The sequence below is a fragment of the Vigna unguiculata genome, chromosome 10 (assembly GCF_037176805.1).
Source record: "Vigna unguiculata cultivar grain cowpea cultivar isolate G323 ecotype 2 chromosome 10, ASM3717680v1, whole genome shotgun sequence".
Lineage (NCBI taxonomy): Eukaryota > Viridiplantae > Streptophyta > Magnoliopsida > Fabales > Fabaceae > Vigna > Vigna unguiculata.
The window spans coordinates 34,227,784-34,235,404 of NC_140801.1; the positions used below are offsets into that span (position 1 = coordinate 34,227,784).

At 30.9% G+C, this 7,621-nt stretch overlaps 1 pseudogene across 1 annotated transcript; it reads right to left on the reverse strand.

The window, feature by feature from the left end:
• Positions 1 to 171: 171 nt before the first annotated feature.
• Positions 172 to 2,803, reverse strand: LOC114167431 (receptor-like protein 1; annotated as a pseudogene). Its single transcript, XR_014984938.1, has 2 exons — positions 2,719 to 2,803; positions 172 to 2,415 (listed from the first exon to the last, which is right to left on the reverse strand). The product of XR_014984938.1 is annotated as a receptor-like protein 1 (transcript).
• Between the last annotated feature and the right edge of the window lie 4,818 nt (positions 2,804 to 7,621).

A 7,621-nucleotide genomic window follows, 5' to 3' on the forward strand; every position in this document is an offset into this window, starting at 1 on the left:
CATAAATAATGACAAACTTCACTGGTTTTGTTGTAATATTGGGTACGATAAATAAGGCATCAAAATGTAAAATAATCTTGAAATAGTTGTGCCATGTAAAAAATTATGAGACAATATAAAAAATGTTATTAAATGGAAACATGATTCAAACTCTTTCATACAGTCTTTTTTTTTTTTTGAACACTTTGAAGGTTACAAATAGCAAATTAAACTCGAAATTTCCAGATGGACCTTGCTCAATACAAAGGAAGAGTTGGAAAACATGTATGTATAATCTTAGCAATGAAATAAAACCAAGTCATGCGCCAAGAAGCATTTATGCAAAGCACTGTTGTGAAACCCATCAGTATTACTACGTAAGATGATGTGAAAGTCCAATAGAATGCTACCATGTCAATCATTGTTTCCTTTCCTTCTATGTGATTCAATTGTGATGGAGGTGAAGCTTCACACGTATGCGTTAGGAGTTCAGCACAAAGAAAATGATTGCCTAGGTAGCTGTCTTCAACAAAGGTTCCAAATTGGCCAGTACTGGGGGCAACTCCAGAAAGATTATTGAATGACACATTGAAGATTGCTAAGTTGTTCAACTTGACCATTTGAAAGGGTATCTCACCACTGAGATTGTTGTAGGACAGGTCAAGGCTCTCAATTTGGGCAAGATTAGAAAAAGTATTTGGAATAGAACCAGACAAGTAATTATGAGATAGGTTCAGGACTCGAACTTTTTGCATGTCTCCAATTTGAAAAGGGATGCTACCACTTAACATATTGCATGATAAATCCAACCCAGTCATTTTCTCAAGGATGAAGCCTTTGTAAGTGTAAATATTATTTTTTGTTCCAAACTCGACAATAGCGTTTATGTCTTCATTTTGATAATCAGGTGAAGGCATAAACAATGACACACTAGCATTAATCGTAGATTCTATTGGTGAATTGAGCAACACGGTTGAGTATACCAATGATTTGTCCGAAGAATCATAATTCTCTTCTAGTCCAAAGGAAATGTTGTTGAAGCAAGATGGTATTGAACCCTTGAGCTTATTATGCGAAAGATCCATAATGGTGATTTTTGGTAATTGGCATAATTGAATTGGGATGTAACCAGCAAAATTATTCCCGCCAAGTGAAAGCACTCGTAATTCTGACAGTTTATCAATCATGTAGGGAATATTTCCAGAAAAATTATTATCCCTTAAGTCTAGAGTTTTAAGGCTTGAGCTCTCAAAGAATCTGAGAGGTATAGAGCCCGAGAAAGCATTCTTTTGCAAATACAAGAAACTCAAGATTGATGGATTAAGATGTGAGATTGAACCAAATAATCTATTTTGTGAAAGATCCAACACAGAAAGCATTACTAGGTTTGAGAATTCAATGGGAATCTCACCTTCCAATTGATTATTTCCCATAAGAAGGACCCACACACGTGACAACTTTTGCAATTGAACTAGGAATTGAGCCTGAGACTGAATTGTTGGATATGTCTATTGTCATCAATCCATTACCATTCAAATTTTCAAATACTTCTTTCAGAGTGCAATTGAGGTTGTTGTTATTGACAAACAATTGTGATAAATATGTAAAATTGGAAAATTTAGGAATATTCCCATGAAAAAGATTGTTGGAAAGCCTCAATGCTACGAGACTAATGCACCCCATTGCTAATTCATCCGGTATTTCACCTGAGAAGTGATTGTGAGACAAATCCAAGGAGGAAAGTTTTTGCATTTCACCAATTGAAGTTGGTATACTTCCTTCAAAATTGTTTGTTGACAGATTTAACCTACTAACCACAGGAAGGAATGCACCAATGTCTTTTGGCAATGAACCAGATACATTGTTGTTTGAGATATCTAGCCAAGTTATATTTTGTCTGATGGAGGACACTTCAAGTTTTCCATCAAATAATTTATTTGAAACCGAGAAATATGAGTCTTGAGTTATTTTGAATCAACCAATTTGGAAATGCTCCAACCAGTTTGTTGTGCGAGATGTCGATATATTGGAGCTCTTTTTGATATTGGAGAAAACTTGGAATAAGACTTCATTTATCTAAATTTAACTTGCAACTTCGAAGGATGAGAGACTTTAATTGAAATGTTGGAAACCATTGTTCATTTTCAGTTTCAACTTGTGTTTTAGGGCTTGTTGAAGAAATATACAGAACCTGAAGTTTTGAATGGTTAGCCAAAGTGCTCAATGAAAATGAGCCTTGTAGGTCATTGCCAAAGAGAGACAAATATGAAAGGGATGTCATATTTCTAATGAAGGATGGAAAGTTGCCACTGAATTGATTTTGAGAAAGATCAAGAACTTGGAGATTTCTGAAGATGCTTATACACTTGGGAATTTTACCGCTAAACCTATTTGAGTTGAGACCTAACTCTATAAGATCTTGAATTTCACATAATCCTGAAAAAGTGATAAAGTAACAAAGTCATGGTTTTGATTAAGGTTTTATAGTGAGAAATGGACTTTAACTAGAGCAAAATAACTAAAAGTAATGTTACACCATTAAATGTTTGGAGACATTAAGGTTAAGAGACAACATTAACTATTATTTTAAGGTATTCTTTTATAAACATTTATATGTAGGAATTCATAAAAAGAAAACTAGCTAAGACATCACAATTTTACCTTATCCTAAATAAAAATATACGAAGCATTTATATGTATGTGAAACAAAGCTAGTTTTGTATACTTGTATGATATTACCTTCTATTGACCCGTATAAATTATTTGTAGCCAAGTCTAACACTTTCAATCTTGGCAAATTTTGAATATCTGCAATAGAAAACATATTGTTAAGAGACGGAATAATATTATGAAAGAATTGATATAGATTAATGGTTTCATTGTTATATTATTTTAATTTTTAAATATATTTTATGTAATTGTAAATTAAAAGTAGTGAGCTCATTTGTTTAATCTTTTAGGAAACAAAAACTTTTTAATAAAATTTACCTTCGGTGCCGGATATAGTTAAGCAAAAAAATCTTCTCAAGATGTTGAAATTAAGAGTAACAATATTTCTACTTTCGAAGCTAATTATCAAATCATCTAGAGATTATGGAATAATTATATACTTCCAACAGTATCTTTTGGTCTGAGATACTTTATAACAGGTTAAAAAAAATATATAGCCGAATTAATCAACAAATTAATTATATTATCTGACTTATTTGAAATATTATGATGTGATTAAATATAATTTAATAAAATACAAATAATTATTGATTATTATAGGAAAATATCATAAAATAAAATAAAAATAAAATAAAGTTTAGTCAAACTTAATGAACATTTATTTATAAAAACATTTATTTATAAAAGGAAATTAAAATTCTCTCTTATGCCATAAAGTTCTTTCAGAATAAACTATCAAGAAAGAGAGGGTGTGAGAGAATAAAAAAAGATAAAGAAATAGATTGAAAAAATAAGGTTAAAGAACATAAATTGAAGAACGCATTTTTATTGGATCTCTCATGTGTTAATGTGTGAAAATAATAAATTTTAAGATCTTAAAATAATTTTCTAAAATAGATTATGATTGTATGCAAAATCACAAATTAATTTACATGTGATATTAAAATCTGATTGTTAGATTTATATTTCTCCTAATGTTTTTTTCCAACATATATTTTCTTAAATTATGATAAATCCTAATTATGAATTTAGGAACTTTATAAAATTATGAACCCTAATTATAAATTAAGGAATTTCTCCATGAAATGAAATTTACACTCTAATTTATGTTTTCTCCATTTTAAAGAATTTTAATTATTAGATTTAAGGATTTTATGTTGTCGCTAAGATGATGTTTTGCTACATTACCTTCTCGCGTGCAGTGTGAGTAAGTCCATCAAAGCAATTTAAGAACCGGAACGGTTATGTTGCTTGAATTGAATGAAAAATTGCACATCTGTCACGTTATGGGTTTGTGCAATTAGATTGAATTAATTAAATGTTCTCTTACGTAATGACGTGAGTGAATGATGCATCATAGTTCCTCTTTCTGTGAATGAATTGGATTGATGCTTTTCCCAATAATGTAAAGGCATATTCAATTACAATTAATAATCTAACTTTATTATATAAATAATACTTTTTTTAAATTTATAATAATATGAATGTTTTGTTATTGTTAAATAAAAATTAATGAGACTACGTATGGTTATAACAATTAAATGTATTTATTTATTTAAAATCAAGCACCGACACATTTTGTTAGTGATTAAAATTTTAAAGTTTTTTGTTTTCAAATTATGAATGTTTTCAAATACAAAAAATATGGACGTTAAATTATGAATAATTTATTTATAGGTTAATTAAAATTCATTATCATAAGGTATTTTAGGATCATTCAAAAATTGATCAATTATTCTTATAATTAATGAGCATGATGGTAGATAATTTTGTATGTGTCATTACTTTTACTTGTATATCCAAAGGTACCATAAGGTAGTAGGTGATTCTAGTTGATGTATATTTTAATTATCAATAATATTATATAATATGATTAACATCATTATGTTTGTGTATCAGTGGATCTCCGAAAAGAGAATATTAGTATGCATAGAATGACTATTTATTTTTGAATGTGTAATATGTTCTAATCTTCAATGGGTTGAATTTTCCTGACTAGAGTGAACAAGTCCAATTTCACTTAGGTGTATTGGATCTTAATTTGGCTTTTTAAGATGAAAAGCTTGTTGCTATCACTAGTACTAGTAGCAATGAAGAGAAACCTATTAAAAAGTTTGGGAAAGGTCAAATAGACTTAGCCTGATGTTTATGCTAATGAGCATAGAAAACAACATTAAGTATGCTCTTCCCAAAACTAAGAATGTAAAAAAGTTTACAAAATTTGTGGAAGAGCACTCTCAAACTGCTGACAAGTCCCTCGTTGGGACATTGATGAGTACGTTGACTACCATGAAGTTAGATAGTTTGTGTACTATGCATGAGCATGTGATCGAGATGACAAGTATCACAACAAGACTCAAGTCTCTAGGAATGACACTGGATGATAGTTTTCTCATGCAGTTCATTTTGAACTCATTATCGTCTGAGTATGGTCCATTTCAGATGAACTATAACACCACGAAAGACAAATGTGCATGAATTGCATAATATGTTGGTTCAGGAGGAGACCAAACTCAAGAACTTAGGAAATCACTTCATTCATTACATGAGGAGTCAAGAAGCTAGAAAGAAAGTTGTAAAGAAACATAGAAAGGGTAAATGACCATTAAAGATTCACAAGTCCTCAACCAAAATCTAAAAGAAAAATGACAAATGTCATTTATGTGGGAAGTCTGGAAATTTCCAAAAGAATTGAATAAAGCGTATAGCTTGGTTTGAATAGAGTTGTCAAAATGGGTTGGAACCCGCGAGCCAATACGGCTCACCACGGGTTCAGATCGGATTAGGTTGAAATTTTTTTACAAATTTCAATACGGGTTGATTTTTGACCCGGCTCACCCGGAACCCGGATCACTCGGAACCCGTGGTGAGCCAGATTGACTCACCAACCCGCAAATAAAGGGTCACACAATGTTTTTTATTAAGTCAGGCTTTGAATTTGGGTCATTTTAGGTTATTTTTTTTAGCCAACACATAGATAATTTGTATTTTTGTGATTTTGGTTTGTATTTGGATTATATTAAAATTTGTTTAGATTTTAATTAGAATTATAATTTAGCTTTGACTAAAAAAAATAAAAAAAAAATTGTATTTTTTTTTTAATTATATGAACTCGTAAACCAACCCGTTTAACTCACTAACCCATGGTGGACCAGGCCGGGTTCGATTTTTTTTCTCTCGCTAATAAGTGAGTCAGGTTGGGTTAGCTCACTAAGTGATCAACCCGTGATAGGTCGAACCGGATCAGGCCGTGTTACCCGCTTTGACAGCTCTAGGTTTGAATCATACATAACTAAAGTTCCCTATAATACTTGGCACATTGATTTTAGGTGTATGACTCATGTTTCTAATGTGATGCAAGTATTCCTTTCAACTTGAACCATAACCCAAATGAGAAGTTCCTTTTCATGGGGAATAGAGAGAAAGTTTCATTGGAAGCCATCAGGACTTATTGTTTAATCCTTGACACTAGATATCACTTAGAACTTATGGATACTTTTTATTTACTTAGTAACACTAGAAATTTAATTTCTTTATCTAAGCTTGATTTTGTTGGATATTCTTTTTAAGATTCAGAATGGATGTTTTAGTTTGTTTAAACGTACTTGCTTGATTGGATTTGGTACACTTTATGATAGTTTATATAAATTGAATTTGGATAATTTATGTGTTGAAACTCTTATGACCTTGCATCACAAGTTTTGCACTAAACGTAGTTTAGTGGATGAACGATCTGCTTAATTGTGACATAAGTGTTTGAGACACATTTCCAAAGAAAGGATGCAAAGATTAACAAAGAATGAAATCCTTCCGAATTTAGATTTTACTTATCTGAGTGTGTGTGTGTGTGTGGATTGTATTAAATGTAAACAGACAAAACGAACAAAGAAATGAACCACAAAAAGTACTCGACTTCTTGAAATCATACACACTAATATATGTGGTCTATTTGATGTAAATTCTTTTAATAAAGAGAAGTATTTCAACACATTTATTAATGATTTTTCACGTTATAGGAATATCTATCTACTACATGAGAAATCTATGTCAGTGAATGTCTTGCAAATTTATATAAATGAAGTGGAAAGACAATTGGACAAAAAGGTGAAAATCGTAAGGTTAGATAGAAGTGGTGAGTATTATGGAAGATATGATGAAAGTAGACAACACCATGGTCTGTTTGCTAAGTTCCTTGAAAAACATGGTATTTGTGCTCAATACACAATAATAGGCACACCGCAACAAAATGGTGTCTCAAAGAAGCTTAACCGAACCTTAATGGATATGGTTAAGAGTATGTTAAGTAATTTATGTTTACATGTATCGTTGTGGATGTATGCTTTAAAGATTGTCATGTATTTTTTTAACAGAGTTCCTAGTAAAGTTGTTCTAAAGACTCCTTTTGAATTATGGACAAATAGGAAACCTAGTTTGAGACACCTAGATGTTTGGGGTCGTCATACAAAAGTAAGAATTTACAATCCACAAGAAAAGAAACTAGATGAAAAAACAATCAACGAATATTTAATTTCTTATCCAGAAAAATAAAAGGGTATATGTTTTACTATCCTACCCATAGTACAAGAATCGTTGAAATTGGATATGTTCAGTTCGTTGAGAATGGAGAAACCAATGGAATGAAAGGTTCACAAAATGTGGAAATTAAGGATGTTAGAGTGCATTCATCTGGCTAGTACATCTTCCTTAAGAGTTGTTGTTCCATGTGTTGTAGAATCACACAACAATAAAAAAGAACAAGAAATTAATGATCCCGAAGTTAACAATGAGTTGGTAGTAGAACAATTAACCACAAGAAATAGTATTAAGAAGATCTCATAGGAAAAGAAAGTCTAATATTTTGAATGATTATGTGGTTTATCTATAAGAGTCGAAAAATGACTTAAGTATTGATAATGATCCAGTTTCATTTTCGGAAGTCATTAATAGTGATAATTTTGATAAATGATTATAT